We start from the raw sequence: 17,909 nt of genomic DNA on the forward strand, positions 1-17,909 counted from the left end.
AGCACAATGACAACAAACCTATAACACAACTACAAATGAACACAGGAGTTGTGTGGGAACAAATCAACATGAGTGCAAATGTCAGGCTATAAAAATTAAATAAAAAAAGATAAAAAAGATAAAGAAAATAAAGAAAAAAAAATACTGTAGGTTATAGGACAGAGAATCGGTCTAGATCTATATTATTCTACAGAGACATTTCAGTGCCCTTGTAGCAGTTAAAGTCTCACACACAGGAAGAATGTAATTGTGTGTGGCCAATGTGCCACTTGTCCTCCTGGCACCAGGAACAATGAGGACATTTTTTTGAAGCAGTGGAAATCCAACAGCCAAATGTTACCTCAGAGGCTTTCTCAGACTTGGTTGCAGAATAGGGAAAAAGTAAGTGGTAAATTGACTGACAGTTTTATCCCACTGATGAAGAATGTAATGGTATGGTGAATGCAATGGTGTGTCCAGTTGGACACTAGCATGTTTATAGCTATCCATTATCCCTGCTATTTACAGATCTGTCTTGGCAGATCAATGAACAACTGCTGTATTAACTACAGAGGACACAATGTGCCACTTGTCCTCCTATCACCAGGAATTTTTTGAAGCGACAGCCAAACGTCACCTCAAAGGCTTCCTCAGACTTTTTGTTACAAAATAGGAAGAAATAAGTGGTAAATTGACCGACAGTTTCTCACTAATGAGGAAGATGATTCCCCTTTATACATCTTTATGACAAACACCAAATCGACTGTGCCAGCCATACATAGACATGTAGCCACTTAGAAAACACCAGTCACTTGGTGTCTGGGGGGGGGGGGGTCATTGCATTCAGGACCATGTACTGCAAGGTGTAGGTCCTGGCTCAGCCATTAGAACTACTTGGTCAACATAGACCATTTGCTTTTTAGCTCAGAACAAACTCCACCCACAAGGAACACCATCATTAAATGCAGCAAGCTTGCACATAATGTTGTGCTATGACTGTTCTGAACTAATGTGTACTGTACCATTCTGTGTCAGAAGCATGCACCACAAGAGTTCCCATTCTGTGTATTCTTCCTTGATATTATTTCTTAGTAAAAACTATTTTCACTGTTCAACCACCTAAGTTAAAGCTACCCAGCTCCCAAAACAGACATCTTGATGGAAAGCATATGTGGACCAACTCCTACATTGTCTCTACTGTTCCCCAGTGTCAAATGTGCTATGCCCCAAAAGACTACATCTTGCATAGATCTGTGCCCATTTAAATGGCTGCCTGGCATCACCATCTGAACTAATTTCAGGTTGTGTCACCTGTGAAGTAATAGCTGGGGTGTCCCAGTTGAAGCAAAAACCTTGTATTGATGTGGATAGTTTCTATTGAATGCCATGAATCATTAGCAAGCCCAGGTTAGTTTCCATCAGTACTGAAACAAATCATATCCACCCACTTAACATCTCCGCTTTAATACCCCGAGAGTTTTAAATTTGACAGAAGCTGTACATGAGAGACTCCATTATCATTGACATGACCACACAATATTTTGAAAAACAGCTCATTTTATTAAGCATTTACAGAGGACAATGGACAATTTTCTGTTTTGCTTTCAACTCTGTTCCATCTTCTGTACAGGCTAGAACCAACAAGGATAACTGCCAAGACACAACCAACAACTGCTGTTCCCATCAGCCAAAGCATGTAGGGACTAGAAGCCAGGTCATCTATGCCCAAAAAAAAAAAAAAAAAAAAAAAAAAAACACACACCACACACACACAAGCACAAACACACATTTACAAATAAACTACACATATTTCACTGATTTTCAATGGTTTAGTGAAGTCTGGTTGAGACAAGCTGTAACAGTCTTACAATATTGTAAAGCAATCCCAACTGTGCTAGATTTGGCCATGTAGAATCTCTTCTCTCATCATCTACCTGTCTGCTTGACCCAATTCCCTCTGATCCACTCCGTGCCCATTCCTCCACCCTGGCCCCTGCCCTAACCAAACTATTCAATCTCTCCTCTTTCTACTGGTAAATACCCCTCCACTTTCAAACATGCCATAATTCTCCCTATCCTAAATAAACCCTCACTGGACCCCTCCCTACCGTCCCATTTCTCTTCCCCCATATGTCTGCAAACTTCTCAAACGCCTTGTCTACAAAAGACTCACCGATTACCCGAGCACCAACTTTCCCCAGTCTGGTTTTAGAGCTGCCCATTCCACTGAAACAGCCCTTAAAGTGGCCAATGACCTCAGACCTAAGTCTCAAGGCATCATTTCCCTGCTCCTTCCTCTGACACCGTTTGATCACCCCCTTTTTATACAAATCACACGCTCCATTGGTATCAGTGGCCCTGCTCTTTTTGGTTTGCTTCCTATCTGTCTGACTGCTCCTTTCAATAGTAAATCCTCATTGCCAATCCCCTACCTGTTGGTGTTCCCCAAGGGTCAGTCCTCAGACCAGTTCTCTTTTCTCTGTACACCTCCTCTCTCGGTAGTCTCATATCCTCCTTTGGTTTACAGTACCATCTCTATGCTGATGACACTATAATCTGTCCATCCCTGACCTGTCTCCCTCAGTCCTGGATAAGGTCTCATGCTGCCTGTCAGCCATATCATGGATGTCTGACTGATTTTTGGAACTCAGTCTGGATAAAACAGAACTCATCTTCCCCTTCTCAAATTCCAAATCTTCCCCGGACATATTTCTAACTGTTAATAACACCATTATTTGTCCCTCCCCCCTCAGGCACGTTGTCACCTTTGGCTCTGCCCTAATTTAGCCCCCCCCCCATAATCAGAACATTTCCAGGTCCTGTCACTTTTATCTACGCAACATCTCCAAATCCGCCCCTACCTGTCCCCAGAGACCACCAACTTCTTTGTACATGCTCTTATCTCTCATCTGGAATACAGTAACCTCCTCCTCTCTGGTATTCCACTAACCCGACTCTCCTCTACAATCTATTATGAAGGCTGCACAGTGCTGCGTAGTATGTTGGCGCTATATAAATCCTGCTTATTATTAAACCTAATAAGGCTGCAGCCAGACTCATCCATCCTTTTCTCCGCTCCATCTCTTTGCAGATCTCTACACTGGCTTCCATTTCACCTTAGAATCAAATTCAAGCTCCAGTGATTTGCCTTCAAATCCCTACACAGTTATTGTCCCAAATACATTTGACCTGGTAAAAAGCTCCAAGCCACTCTCTCCGCTCCTACAATGACTTCCTCACACGCATGAATCCAAGACTTCTCTAGAGCTGCCCCTAGTCTCAGGAATGGTCTTCCTAGACCTATTCGGCTTGATCCTACTTTCTGCTTATTTCAAAGAGCACCCAAATTGGGAGATCAGACGTGTCTATTGCCATAACATGTTTTAAAGTTAGCAAAGGCCCCATGTACAGCCAGGGTTTAGATCCAGTTATCCAATATGCACTGTCATCAAATATACACACACACACACACACACACACACACATCTAAAATGAGTTTAAAACTTACATTTATTTCCATAGTAACAGGGATTTTCACGGTCATTTTGTGTGTAGCAACATCCAACACTTTCACAAAGCCCTCTGGACACACTTGTGTTAGCACATGGAATACGGTCAGCTCTTGGGATAGCAGCACATTCATCAACACTGGGAGCATCCATTGCTTTGGAGAAATTATAGTTGATAAATGTAAGGAAACCCTCACAACAATGCTCATAGAAGAAGCCCACCTTTGTTTTACAATATAATCCAAAACAATGCAGGCCACACTGAAGCTCAGCTAAAAACCTGGACCTCAAGACCAGCCATCATTCTTATCCTTTCCCATTGCTACCAGAAGGGTTTCTATGAGGCAATTCAGTTGCTTTTGTTTTTACCAGCTTACCTGTTCTTTGACAAAGCAGCCATTAAATGAAGCAGTAACCATTATAGAGCCATCAGAATGCTGTCCTACCCATGTGCCACAGGCTGAGCTATTATGCAGATTGTGAGGTTTTCCATTACGATCTTAAAAAAAAAAAAAAAAAATTAAGCAAACTTTCTTTTAAAAAAGGTTGTATGCACAAAAGTAACATTCAGAATTTGCTAGAAAACTGCAGACATATATATATATATATATTTATATTTATTTAATGTTAATGAAGGAAAAATCGGGGTTTAGGATTGGAAGAAAAATTTAAGGGGTGGTGAGAGTTTAGGGGTTAAAAGAAGAGGTCTGGGGAGCAAAGCAGATCCTTTTGAAAAGTATTGCTGTGGGACTGCATCCCCACCCTCCCTCCCTATATTACGGATGGGGGGGAGGGGGCTATTGTCACAGCAGCTGCACTTGGGCGGGTTATCTGTTGTTTGGGTCCATGGAAGTTAGAGGTGGGGTAAGGGAAATATAAGAGGGGATGGGGATACGGAAGAAATTTTGTTGGGACAGTAAGGGTGGCCTCGTATGACACTTGGTTGTTGTGGAGGCTAGTTTGGAATATGGGATCCGCTAACTGTCCCTGAGGCGGGGTATGAGTGCCTGGGGGCCTGGTGGGAAAGCGGAGACAGCTGGAGTACTATGAGAAATTTATACCCTTCATGGATCCGTTTAAAGAACTGTTCCGGTTTTATGCAAAATATTGTTGTTGATGTGTTTAAGTGCATTGTTAATAAAAGGGGGCTGCTGTGGCCAATTTTTCCACCAAGAAATTGTGTTATGGTTTTCTTTACAGTGGGGAGTAATTGGTGGGGTGGATTAATTGGTCATGGCAGAGGAAGGCTTCTAATGCTATCCCCTGGTCATGGTCTGATTAACAAAACTGTAATCTACGCTTTACATGTAGTGTGCATCATTTTGCGTTCCAAAATCAAGCAAAGACCTCAGCATGCTAGGTATAGCACAAGCATAGAACTATGACTCCTCAAATCCATACAGAGGTAGAAAGGTGTGGGGTTGGCAAGTCTTGGAATGGCCAAAAGTCCTCCCCACACTAAAGTCTTTTAACACTGGAGATGCAATCACTCTACTCATTTGCTGCTATCTAATAGGACCCTGATCCCATTCATATAAAGCTCATTCTGTAGTCTGACCAGTATATTTCTTTACTATAAAGGCTCATTTACAATGACTATCACATCCACAAAAAACAAGTAACATTTATTTTAGAAAAACAGTAAATGCTACTTTTACTCACCTATAACAGATAGCACAAATTCTGCATCATCCAGAACAGAAGGAAGAGAATATTACATGTAATCATACCCACAGTGCAAGCGGGATGGATCATCCCAAGACTCCAAACCACCAGCCACAAAACCACAGCGCCAAACCAGCCCTACCAGAGCCAACACCATCTTTCCAGCAGCTACCAATACCAGCACTAGGTGAAATTCACTATTTATATGCTGAATCAGTAAAGTGATTGGACAGCTATGGTAGTGAGCCCAGGTGTACTGTGATAGTAACAGCAATCAGGTAAGGGGCAGTTTTATTTAACTCATTTGTAGCTGATAGTCATTAGGTGAACATTTGTGGTAATATTTTGTGTTTAACATTTCACAGGTTTGTATAAGGATGACAAGTGATGCATCAGAAAGAAATATCCTTTTGATGACTAAAACACAAAGCATTTCTATATAGATTATGAAAAGCATCCTTTAAAAAAACAATAGAAACCTTTAAGTTTTACAGTTTCAGATATTTAACCAGAGTTATCATCAGCAAAGAGAGACATTAATTCTGTTGCACAGCAAGGCAACACTGAACTGATTCTTTTTTATGTAGTGAAGTGTAGTGGACTAAAGTGGAGTGGACTTAAGTGAAGTGGACTTAGGTGGACTTGAATGGACATAAGTGGAGTGGACTGGAGTGAAGTGGAGTGGATTTGAGTGGAGTGGAGTGGCCTGGAGTCAAGTGGACTTGTTTGGATTTAAGTGGACTTAAGGGGACTGGAGTGAAGTGGACTGAACTGAACAGGAGTGGAGTTAAGTGAAGTGGACATGAGTGGACTGGACTAAACTGGAGTGGACTTAAGTGGACTGGAGAGGAGTGGACTGGACTGAAGTGGACTGAACTATATAATAGGACAAACTTCCTAGGGAGGACCGTAGCCATAAGAAATTAGGCGCAAGGCCTACATACCGGGGTGCGAGGCGTACCCCAGGGGTGTTAGGGGGTTAATAAATTGAAGTAATGCTAGGAGAGGCTGTGGTAGTGTGCAGTGTGGGGTAGGAGGGGATTAGGAATAGGACAAGTTAAAAGGGGCTGGACGGAAGTGGGAGGCCCTCTTTTGGAAGAAAAAGTTTTGGGCCAACCCATCCCTTCTGTTATGGTTAGAATTTGGTATTTTCGGTTCATCTTAGCGGTTGGGGTCTTGGAAGCCAGGGATCCAGTGCATTGGAAAAGTGTTGGATATTGGCACGGGGGGTCCTCTTTGGTGGGGTCTCCTCCTTTATGGTGAACGAATGAATATGGCTCCTGAGGCGGTTCTGGGGAGCTAGAGGCCAAGGTAGAGATGTTGGAAGAGTTAAATTCCTGTTGGGTGCAGATTTTTTTTCTCCTTAGTCCTGCAGCCTGGTTGTTTGGGTGTATAACCGGGAGTTTGATAACATTGTGGATATTGTTGTTGTGGTTATGTATTATTTAAAGGAGGGAATGGGGTTGTTGGTTAATTAGATTATAGCCAATTTATTTGTTGGTGTTGTATAAACCCAGTTTAATTTAATTCATAATAACAATAATTTGAGTTTTATTTTATGTTATGTTAATGTATGCTTGCATATCAATAGTGTAAAATGTATTTATTTAATATTGGATATTTGTTCGTTGAGTACTTGAATGTTTCATATATATATAGGCGGGTAAACGGCTGCTTGTCAGCAAATTTAAATCTAAGATTGGTGTTTGGGTATTTAATGGTGGGGGAGTGGTTGGTAAGCAGGTGGGAGGTCAGGGGGAGGCGGAGATGATGATGATGATGATGATGATGATGATGAAGGATGGGGTAGAAGGTCCGAGCTACCCTGGTCATGCAAAGCAAATATGTATTCTACATTATTTAGAGCACACAACTGGGCAGACCCGTTAGTGTAATGTACTGTGTGTTGCAGAGTATGATTGCTGGGTGCAGTGGAGTCATCCTAGAACAGCCATTGTGGGTTAACAGAACTTGTCCTTATTAGAACATACATGCAAAATGGAAGGTCTTCTTACATGGTGAATGACACAGGACATATGTAACACATCACAGAAAAAGAGAGAAAAAAACAAAAGTAAGAATTAGTAACAGACATCTAGTGTTCTAATTATGAACTTCAGTCAATCCAGCAATAGACTAAGCTGTAAGATGTTGTACGGTACCTCCAACAACCCTTCTCAACAGCTAAGGCTTAGTCCGTTAAACCAATCTTCTTTGTAAGCCTTGAGTGTCTTTCAGCGGTCAGGGGCTTTGTAAGGGTATCTCCTGTCATATCTTCAGTCGGGCAGTAAAGTAACTCAAGAAGTCCCTGTTCTTGAAGATCCCTAAGAAAGTGGTACTTCACATCAATGTGCTTGGTTCTCAAGTTAACTCTTTTCATCTGTGCAAGTGCAAGGCATCCTTGGTCAGTGTCCGTTTTCTTCTGTTGTCATTACATTGTCTCTCATATCTTCAACAAAAGTTATGCTGTTGCTAATAGTGACCTTGTCCGTTTTGGGATTTAAGATTCTGTAGCCCTTGACATTGTCACTGTATCCAACGAAGACACCTTCAAATGCTCTGTTTTGGAGTTTGGTGCGTTTTTTTCTTCGGGAATGTAAATTAATGCTTTGCATCCAAAAATTCTTAGGTGTTTTACACTTGGCTTCTTATTGTGCCACAGTTCATATGGAGTTTTCTTCACTGTTCTGAAAATATGTGGCTGTCATTGCCGCCTCACCCCAGTATTTTTGTGCTAGTCCAGCGTCTGTCAGCATACATCTGATCACTTCAGTCAGAGTTCTGTTCTTTCTTTCGGCTACCCCATTTTGCTCTGGTGTGTATGGGACTGTCTTTTGATGCTCTATTCCCATCTGGTTTAAATACTTTTGTATCTTATATCCTGTGAATTCACATCCATTATCACTTCGAATTATAAGAGGCTTCCTCTGAAATTTGTTACTGGTCTTTACTACATAGTCTTGTAATTTGTCAAGAACGTCACTCTTGTGTTGTATTAGGTAGGTGACTGTGTATCTTGAATAGTCATCAATGAAAGTCACTATGTACCGGTTGCCTCCAGGTGTAGGTAGGTTTAAAGAACCACATACATCACTGTGAACTAGGTCAAGTGGTCTTGAAGCTCTCTTCTGACTGACTTTGGGAAGCGTTGCTCTTGTAGCTTTGGATTTTATGCAACATTCACACTTAATAGTAACTGGACAAGGGGATACTATTAAGTCCTTTGTCAGATTCGTCTTTTGTAGTTCATTCATTCTGGGTGTCTGTGACCTAGACGCCTGTGCCACATGTGTATGCAGTCATTATGCTTATGTGTACATAGTCTCACCCTTTCCTTCACTATTTTGAGGAGATACAGATGATCATTCAGCTTGGCCTTTGCTATTGTTCGCTTGCCGTCCAGGATAGCACACCTGTCACCTTGGAATTTTACAGTCCTCTGGCTGTTAGACGCTTCACAGAGAAGAGTCCTCCATCTAGATCAGGAACATAAAGCACATCTTTCACTGGTATAGCTAAATTGTGTCCCGCATCATCAGTGCATACAAGGGTCCCGTACCCATATCCTTCTGCATGTATTTTACGTTGTCTGCAAGGTACTTTCTTTGTTATTCAGATCAAGTTCTGTGAAAAAACTTCTATCATTTGTCATGTGACCCCCGAGTCGATGCACCAGCCTTGACATTTATGGTTGTCTGCCACTTGAAAATATGGCATTCCAGTTTCCTTCCCATGGATATTCTCCTCCATTAATCTGAGTTGTGCAATCACTTCCAGCATGGTGTTTACATGCTCCTGCATGTCCTGTTGTCTGCTGAGCTTCATTTTGTAAAGTTTCCGCAGCAGAAACAACTACTGTTTAAACTGGATCTTTCATGCAGTCTTTTTAGTACATCCCACATACCTTTCGCTGTGCCCTCATGGCGTATGTGAATGAGCTGATCATCCTCCATTAGAAAGCTTATAATGGCCCGTGCCTGTCTGTTTTTCTTGTCCCAGTTCTGATCATTGTCCTGTGGTGGTAACCTCCCACAAGTCATATCTGGATAACAGCATTTCCACTTTAAACTTCCATAGCTGATAATTGTCATTGTTCAGCTTGGCTACTGTCAATGTTTGGAGTTTAACCTCTGAGTTTCCGTTCATTCTCCCTCCATATATATATATATATATATATATAAAACAGTCTTAGTTGTCTAGAGGAGATGTCTCTGGAAAGCTTCCGTATATTGATCTCTGCGTCAGCCACACTTTCTCCTGTTCGGGGCTCTGTTCTGCCTGGGCTGTGCCAGGTCACTAGGCTTTATCCAGTGACTGGGCCCATAACTTGTTGCAGAGTATGATTGCTGGATGCAGTGGAGTCATCCTAGAACAGCCATTGTGGGTTAACAGAACTTGTCTTTATTAGAACATGCATGCAAAAACAGAAGGTCTTCTTACATTACGTGAATGACACAGGAACATATATGTAACACATCATAGAAAAACAGAGAGAGAAAAAAAAAGTAAGAATTAGTAACAGTGTCATCTAGTGTTATAAGTATGAACTGCAGTCAATCCAGCAATAGACTAAACTGTAAGATGTTGTACCTCCAACACTGTGGACTTACGTGGAGTGGAGCAGACTTACTGGTACTATTAAAAGGAAAATTTTCTGGTAATTGACTTATGGAGTGTAGTGCAAAGCACAGAACTGGGCAGACCAGTAAGTGTAATGTACTGCACAGTGGGACACATTGAAGAATTTTTTATGCAACAGTGTACAGAGAGGAGCAGTCTGGATTCACACAAAGCATATATGAAATAGACTGTCCAGCGTATCCCACATTCTAAGCTTATGATGTAGCCCTGGGTGTGTATCATGGCAAATGGCCTGTAAGTAACCACCGATTTGCTTACCTAAGGCTAAGCACACGCGCAATTGTTCTCAGACGATAATCAGCTCAGGGCCGATATCGAACGAGAATCTTGCTTGTGTACCACACTCGTTGTGTATCATCTGAACAACCGTCCTGGTGGATCCATGGACGATGAATGATCGTAATGAAAGTGAAGGGTGAGAGCACAGCAGGGTGCCACTCCATCGTTCTCCCCTTCCCCATCAGCACGGAACGGTGCTGTATCTACAGTATTTTTTCATGCATTGTGCAGTCGGTAGTTGTTGAAAAAGGATCGTGAAAGATCTTTTCCAATGACACAATATTCCATGTGTGTGTATATAGCCTAAGTCTGTATTGCACAATGATCACACACACCACTTAAAATTCATGCCTAAAAGTAGCAAGAAAATGGCTACTTGTAATTCACAGGTATAGAGCACTGTACAAAAGATACTGTAGGTTATAGGTCAGAGAATCAGTCTAGATCTATATTAGGGACATTTCAGTGCCCTTGTAACAGTTAAAATCTCACACGCAGAAGGAATGTAAGGGTGTGTGTCCAATGTGCCACTTGTCCTCCTGGCACCAGGAAAAATGAGGACATTTTTTTGAAGCAATGGAAATCCAACAGCCAAATGTCACTTCAAAGGCTTCCTCAGACTTGGTTGCAGAATAGGAAGAAAGTAGTGGTAAATTGACTGACAGTTTTATCTCACTAATGAAGAAAATGATTCCCCTTTATTGATCCTTATGACAGACACCAAATAGGCGGTGCCAGCCCTAGAGAGACATATAGCCACCTAGAGGCCAGCAAAACACCAATCACTTGGTTTCTGGGGGTCATTGCATTCAGGACCATGCACTGCTATGCTAAGGTTCTGGCTCTGGCCCAGCCACTATTACGACCTGATCAACATAGGTTGATCATAATGCTGTTCAAGCTGTGATTTTGTAATAAACAGAATGTTATCCAATGTGCACCTCCAGCAAATCTCATACACTTGGGGACAAGATAAGCCTTTATACACAGACATCTAAAACTTACATTTATTTCCATAGTAACAGGGATTTTCACAGTCATTTTGTGTGTAGCAACATCCAACACTTTCACAAAGCCCTCTGGATACACTTGTGTTAGCACATGGAATACGGTCAGCTCTTGGGATAGCAGCACATTCATCAACACTGGGAGCATCCATTGCTTTGGAGAAAATAGTTAGTACAATTTCAGAAATGCTCTACACACCCCTCCCTCCCTCCCCCATGTTAATTGCCCTCTTGACAGACTACATTCAGCAGAGATGGTATGTAATCCCAACAGATGGGGTGTTAGTTGGCCAAAGATTTGTCATATGTGGTAGGCCAGACCTCTGGAATTCATTAATATATAGGCCCAAACATGTAAAAAACCACACAGATGCAGATTTTAAGCCAAAGTTCACCTGGAAGAAGTGGGCACTTGGAGATCCTTTTTGTGGTACTGAGGTTTTCCCATCACTGAGAACATCTTCTAGACTCATGGTCATTATGTGTTCCCCTTCCTGAAATCAGATAAAGGCCAGATAGACATTAGGAAGTTGCTAGAAATAGAAGTCTCATCAATTGTACACACACTTTAGCCTTTTCCCCCTAATATCAACTTCCCTGGCCACTAATCTTTAGCAGTTTCCTTTAAACAAACTATAAAAAGTAGTAGATTTCAGAACATGTCTGTATTCAAATTAGAAATATTTCTGAGTATCCAATTCTGACATTGGATTAGAGGGCAACAGAAGTCAGATACTGCTTTGAAGTCCTTCAGGTAATCAGTCAAATTACAAATCTATTACCACGTTTTTGCCTGTTTGAGCGTAAAGTGTAAAATTTGTGGTTCCCTTTAGTCAAGTCACCCATTCCACACCCTGATGTCCAGCACAGGGGAATCCCCCCAGTGAAGGACATGTTTTATTGCCATATTGAGAACTTATTCAGCATGCAATTTACTGGAAATGAAGGCACACAAACAGAAGATAGTTCAACCATTTTTTTTTTTTTTTTTAATGTTCTCCATTTACTTCGTGAACTTTTCAATAGATAAATGTAAGGAAACCCTCACAACAATGCTCATAGAAGAAGCCCACCTTTGTTTTACAATATAATCCAAAACAAAAGCAGGTCACACCGAAGCTCAGCTAAAAACCTGGACCCCAAGATCAGTCATCATTCTTATCCTTTCCCATTGCAACCAGAAGGGTTTCTATGAGGCAATCCAGTTGCTTCTGTTTTGACCAGCTTACCTGTTCTTTGACAAAGCAGCCATTAAATGAAGCAGTAACCATTATAGAGCCATCAGAATGCTGTCCTACCCATGTGCCACAGGCAGAGCTATTATGCAGATTGTGAGGTTTTCCATTAGAATCTTAAATTGCTTAATTTTTTTTTTTTATTTTAAAAAAGTTGCATGCACAAAAACAAGTAACATTCAGAATTTGCTAGACAACTGCAGGTTTAGGGCACATGAACATTATCTGCATGCGTTTCTTTTTTTTTTTTGATGTCCCTGTCAATTTAGAAAGGACAGGGTATCGGGGATTGAAGCTAACATTATTAGGTCTTATCCTAATTTAAATAGATCAGAGAAAGGTTAGACCCCTGCCTGCTGCCATATACATACAAATATTGAATCAATCTATACTTTAGATGTGGTGACTGCATTAGCAATAGGAATGGTCTGATGGACAAAACTAATCTAAGCTTTACATGTAGTATGCATCAGTTTGTGTTCCAAAATCAAGCAATAAAGCCAAGACCCCAGCATGCTAGTTAGTGGGGTTGGCAAGTCTTGGAATGGCCAAAATTCCTCCCCACAATAAAGTTTTTAAACACTGGGGATGCAACTCATTTACAAAAAGTGAAAGAGGTTGCTGTGTATTAAACAACCTGTACTGCTGTCTAATAGGACCCTGATCCCATTCATTTAAAGCTCATTCTGCAGTCTGACCAGTATATTTCTTTACTATAAAGGCTCATCTACAATGACTAAACATGCACAAAAAATACAAGTAACAACATTTTAGAAAACAGCAAATGCTACTTTTACTCACCTATTACAGATAGCACAAAAGCTGCATCATCCAGAACAGAAGGAAGAGAATATTGCATGTATTCATACCCACAGTGCAAGCGGGATGGATCATCCCAAGAATCCAAACTACCAGCCACAAAACCACAGAGCCAACGCACCCCTACAAGACCCAACACCATCTTTCCAGCAGCTACCAATACCAGCACTAGGTGAAATTCACTATTTATATGCTGAATCAGTAAAGTGATTGGACAGCTATGGTAGCTTCAAATCATTACATTCTAAGGTGTTCCACTTTATTTGGGGTAAAAGGGGCCATAGACTGAGCAGGAGTTTATTATTCAGAGATAGGAATGGGGGAGGTCTGAGCGTCCCTAATTTCTCTTTATACTATATGGCGACACATATGGTCCAAATTTTAGACTGGTTCAGACATGGGGAGTTTAAACAATGGGTAAAGGTGGAGCAATCTTTCACACCTGTTCCTCTGTCAGCGCTCCCCTGGTTACAGAAACTCCCTCACTCGAACTTGAGAGCTCATCCTGTGATCTTTGCTATGTGGAGGGCTTGTCGGAGACCCTTGTTTGAACTCAACCTGTCTCCTAGACTTTCTCCCCTGTATCCGATAATTGGCAATCCCGCCTTTTCCCCCGGGTTGGATGATGGGAGATTCGGGGGGTTGCGTGAGAGGGGACTCCTTAGGGCGGAACACTTTGTCCATCAAGGACGTTGGGTTTCGCTGGAGACATTGACAGATAGTATGGGTGATTTTAATCTTGATTTTTGGAGGTCCCTGCTACTACATCATTTTTTACGGTCTCTTCCCCCGGAGCATTGCACTCACCGCGCGAAAACGAGTTTTGAGATGACATGTGTGGGAAGTGGCCCGCTTAGACATTCTTTGTCTTACCTGTATGCTGTGCTCAATCAGACCCCAGAGACCTTTTGCCCTTCATATTTGCGTGCATGGGAGGCTGAACTGGGGCTTGCTTTGAGCCCGGAGCAACAATGTAAGATTATCACTTCGGTTCAACGGTCCTCTACATGCAGCAAGTATCGGGAGCTTAGTTTTAAGGTCCTCTCTCGGTGGTATAGTACCCCAGAGCGGCTGCATAGTATTTTCCCTGATGTCTCGGACAGATGTTGGCGGTGTAACCGAGGAAAGGGCACCATGTTACATATTTTTTGGTCGTGCCCCTTATTGGATCCATACTGGGATCAGGTGAGGGTTCTCATGCAGAAGGTCACAACTCACAATATACCTGGGGATCCCGGGTTTTTCCTTTTGCATCACAATACTATTCCGGATAAGAGTTACAGGAATTCCATTCTCAGACACCTTATAGTGTCAGCAATCGTCTGTATTCCTATGCTATGAAAGACAGTGTCGGTCCCCACAGTGGGCATGTGGCTCCACAAGGTTAATGATATCATGCTCATGGAGGACATGACTGCAAGCCTGAGAGGCACGCAAGAGAAATTTAATATGTTATGGGGTGGTTGGATTTACTATCGGGACACACTGGAGTTCAGGCGCCACCTGGATCCGAGCCTCTCAGGCTGAGGGAGGGGGGCCTGGAGTATCTCAGGTTACATTCACTTGCTTGTTCTTTATAACACCCTTTGCAGCACCGATTGTCCGATGATGCTGATTTGCCTGTAACTATAACCACGAGTAATTTCTTTGTTTGTGTTATGATGTGATATATGCAATGCACCGGTCTTTGTTTCCCCATACTTACCATTGTTCAGTTTTTGTCTTACTCTGAGATTTTATTGTTTCTATCTATGTGGTTTTTATGTATTGTGTTCTTTTTTCCCAATAAAATAAAAATAAAGAATGTTAAATAGAAAGTTACTTTTTATGCATTAGAGTACAGGGGGCATTGGTGTCCGGAATCTGAACCTGTAGTATGCTGCTGCTCATTTGGTGAGAGCGATTATTGCGGAGCTGACCAAGATTCCAAGCTATGGGTGAAGGTGGAACTGGCCTTTAACAAGGTGCCCCTTCAAACACTGCCATGGGTCCAAAAGCCGAGTCAATATTTGGACAAGGCAAATCCCACATTACTAGCTACTATTACTGTATGCAAGAAAGACTTTAGTTGTAAGGAGATATTACCCCATCCCAGACCCCTGACACTGATATTAGATAATCCGGGGTTCCCACCTGGTCTGCCGCCTGGTGGATTCAGTACCCTCAGGGGTAAAGACCTAATCAATTAATTACCGTATTACGAGAAGATGTTTAGCGGTGATATGAGTTCTTGCCATGCCCTATCAGCTATATATTCCTTACTTTATATGGCACCGGAAGGTTACACACCTACATACATAATGTGGTGCGAAAGGGAGTTAGAAACAAACCTTACCCAGGCTCAAAAAGATCAGGTACTGAGGCACTGCCACAAAAGTTCTATACATAGCAGTTCCCAAGAAACAGGGTACAAGATCCTTACACTCTGGTATAAAAACGCCAGATAAGTTACATGCAGTTTTCCCCAATGAACCAGATATTTGCTGGAGATGTGGAGGGGACAGGGGCATGGTGCTGCATAATGTTTGGATGTGCCCACGGCTTGCAGCTTTCTGGTAGGGGGTCAGGAAAACTTGCCAAGACCTGTCGGTGAGACCAGTCCCTAATGACTCTTTTTTCTTCTCCACCTTAATGATTGGATTCAAAAAGTGTACGACAAATCCGTGGTTACATTTTGTTAAATGCTGAAAAGCATGTATTCCATCTATGTGGAGGAAACCGATGACCCCCTCACTTGCCATGTGGATACAAAGGGTGAATGAGATACAGTTAATGGAGGGTCTGACTGCAGATCTATATAAAAGAAAAAAAATATCTGGATACCAGGGCACCTTGGATAATGTTCCAAGAATCGACTGAATACAAGAATATTGCGATATTCTGCATCTGGTTCAGGACATTTGGGTTCTATTTGGTTGGTTATAAGTGTTTTGTTTATACTTGAGAGTTTTAAGTTACGGAAAAAACATTATTTAAATGCAATACTGTAATTATTTATGTTCTGTATGTTTTTATGAAAAAATATGTTAAAAAAATAAAATGTTAAAATAAAATAGCAACATTCATTTTTGCAGTTTCATGTTTAACTAGAGTTATCATTAGTAAAGAGGGACACTAATTCTGTTGCACAGCAAGGCAATGCTAAAAAGATTATTTTTTGTAGTGGAGTAGACTCGAGTGGGCTTAAGGGGAGTGGACTGAACATGAGTGGAGTGGACTTACTGTTACTATTAATAGGACAATTTTCTGGTAATTGCATTGTAGAGTATAGTGCAAAGCACATATGCATTATGTAGAGCACAGAACTGGGCAGACCAGTTAGTGTAATGTACTGCACAGTGGAACACATTGAAGAATTTTGTATGAAACAGTGTAAGGAGAGGACCAGTTTGGATTCACCCAAAGCATGGATGAAATGGACCGTCCAAAGTATCCTACATTCTGAACCTATGACATAGCCCTGGGTGTGTAATCATGGCGAATGGCCTGTAATTAGCCACCAATTTGCTTGTCTAAGACTACATACACACGTGCCATTGTTCTCTTCCGATAATTGGCTAAGGGGCCGATATGGGACCAGGATATTCCGTGTATACAATGCTCACCGGCTGAACGACCGTCCTGGCGAATCCACGGATGATGAATAATTGTAATGAATGTGAAGGCAAAGAGCGCGGTGGGGTGCCGCTCTGTTCTTCCCCTCCCCTCTCCATAGATCAGAATGGCGCTGTATGTATAGCACTCGTTCATACATTGTGCTGTCCTTAGAAAGGATTGTGACAGATCTTTGCATGTGTGTACAATGACCACACACATTAATTAAAATTTAATGCAGAGCAGAGAACCGGTCTAGATCTATATTATTCTACAGGACATATCAGTGCCCTTGTAACAGTTAAATTCTCACATGCAGGAAGAATGCAGTGGCCTATGTCCAGTTGAACCACTAGCATGTTTATAGCTATCCCTTGACATTTACAAATCTGTCCTAGAAGATGAATGAAGAACTGCTGTATTTCCTCCAGAGGACACAATGTGCCACTTGTCCTGTCACCATAAACAATCAGGAAAGTTTGTTTGCAGCACCAGAAATCCAACAGCCAAGTGTCACCTCAAAGGATTACTCAAGACTGTTACAGAATAGAACGGTTAGGAATTAGGTGGTTTTATCTTACTGATAAAATTCCTTGAAAACAAAGTTGCATTGAGGAAATTCTCCTTTATAGATCTTTATGACAGGCACAAAAAAGGTTGTGGCAGCCATTCATAGACACTAGCAAAACTATTGTATGGAAAAAAAACCTACACACACAATGTCTGGGGGCCATTGCATTCAGAACCATGGACTGCTATTCCGAGGTCCTGGCTCTGGCCCAGCTATCAGAACTGCCAGGTCAATATAGGCCATTTGCTTTTTAGCTCAGATCAAGCTCCCCTAGGAGGGGCACCACCCATCCAGAAGGTACTTGGGCAAGCAGGAGACCTCACAATATCATTAAACTACAGCTTGCACATAATGTTGTATTATGAACTAAATGCGTACTGTATCATCCCGTGTCAGAAGCATGCAGCACAGGAGTTCCCATTCTGTGTTTTCTTGCAATAACCATTTGCTCTGTTCAACCACTTAGGTTAAAATTAATCAGCTCCCAAAACATAGAAGTCTTGATAGAATATGTGGACAGAGGCCTACATTGTTCTTACAGTTCCCCAGCGTCAGATGTGCGATGCCGCAAAAGACTGCATCTTGCATAGATCTGTGCGCCTATTTAAAT

General features: G+C 41.8%; 1 protein-coding gene and 1 long non-coding RNA gene across 2 annotated transcripts in view; both read right to left on the reverse strand.

Moving 5' to 3' along the window:
- Positions 1 to 17,909, reverse strand: part of LOC140323449 (zona pellucida sperm-binding protein 4-like) — a 53,866-nt gene that overhangs the window by 11,182 nt on the left and 24,775 nt on the right. The gene's annotated exons all lie outside the window — the stretch shown is intronic.
- LOC140323451 (uncharacterized) lies at positions 10,854 to 13,251 on the reverse strand. Its single transcript, XR_011919375.1, has 3 exons — positions 13,117 to 13,251; positions 11,476 to 11,574; positions 10,854 to 11,234 (listed from the first exon to the last, which is right to left on the reverse strand). It is a non-coding gene; the product is annotated as an uncharacterized lncRNA (long non-coding RNA).

The sequence above is a fragment of the Pyxicephalus adspersus genome, chromosome 2 (genome assembly GCF_032062135.1).
Source record: "Pyxicephalus adspersus chromosome 2, UCB_Pads_2.0, whole genome shotgun sequence".
Classification (NCBI taxonomy): domain Eukaryota; kingdom Metazoa; phylum Chordata; class Amphibia; order Anura; family Pyxicephalidae; genus Pyxicephalus; species Pyxicephalus adspersus.